Source organism: Mastomys coucha, unplaced genomic scaffold (assembly GCF_008632895.1).
Source record: "Mastomys coucha isolate ucsf_1 unplaced genomic scaffold, UCSF_Mcou_1 pScaffold5, whole genome shotgun sequence".
Lineage (NCBI taxonomy): Eukaryota > Metazoa > Chordata > Mammalia > Rodentia > Muridae > Mastomys > Mastomys coucha.
Window position 1 is genome coordinate 29303690 of NW_022196911.1, and position 446 is coordinate 29304135.

Consider the following 446-nt stretch of genomic DNA (forward strand, 5'->3'; position numbering starts at 1 on the left):
AAAAAAAAAACCCCGGGTAGCTCGCCTGCAGCTTGGTATTCAGAAAGCGTGGGGCCGGGGCTCCTGGAGCTTGTGGCTGCTGCCTTCTTCAGCCAGGCACATGCACTGACTCCCAGGGCCAGCGGCTAGCGGGAGCCTTCTCAGGCGCCCCCCGCCCCGGTGCGGGCACCCAGCTGAGCCACTAGCCTCTCCGAGGGCCAAGCCCCGAGCCCCAAAACCTGTCTGACGCTGGACACGGGGCCGGCGTGCCCGCCCGGCCGAGGCTGCCGAGCCCGCGCTGCGTGCGGTGCGGGAGCTGCGCTCCGCCCGCCCGCCCCTGCTGCCACCCGGCCGCTCCGCCCCGCGCTCGGGCTGGATCTCAGGGGGCCGAGTACCAATCATGAATGAACAGCGCCGGGGACTGGTGCGGAGTGGAGCGGGACTGATAACTGGGTGCGGGGGGGGTG

The 446-nt window shown here is 70.9% G+C and overlaps 1 protein-coding gene across 2 annotated transcripts in view; it reads right to left on the reverse strand.

Annotated features, from left to right (window-relative positions):
* Positions 1 to 446, reverse strand: part of Kcnip1 (potassium voltage-gated channel interacting protein 1) — a 389100-nt gene that overhangs the window by 223181 nt on the left and 165473 nt on the right. The window contains exon 1 of one of the 2 annotated variants that reach the window (XM_031350738.1): positions 1 to 305. This exon is cut by the window's left edge and continues 153 nt beyond it. The exons of the other annotated variant lie outside the window; for it this stretch is intronic. The gene's annotated coding sequence lies outside the window, so the exon portion shown is untranslated. Of the gene's footprint in view, positions 306 to 446 lie in introns of those variants that run through there. 2 annotated transcript variants of the gene reach the window in all.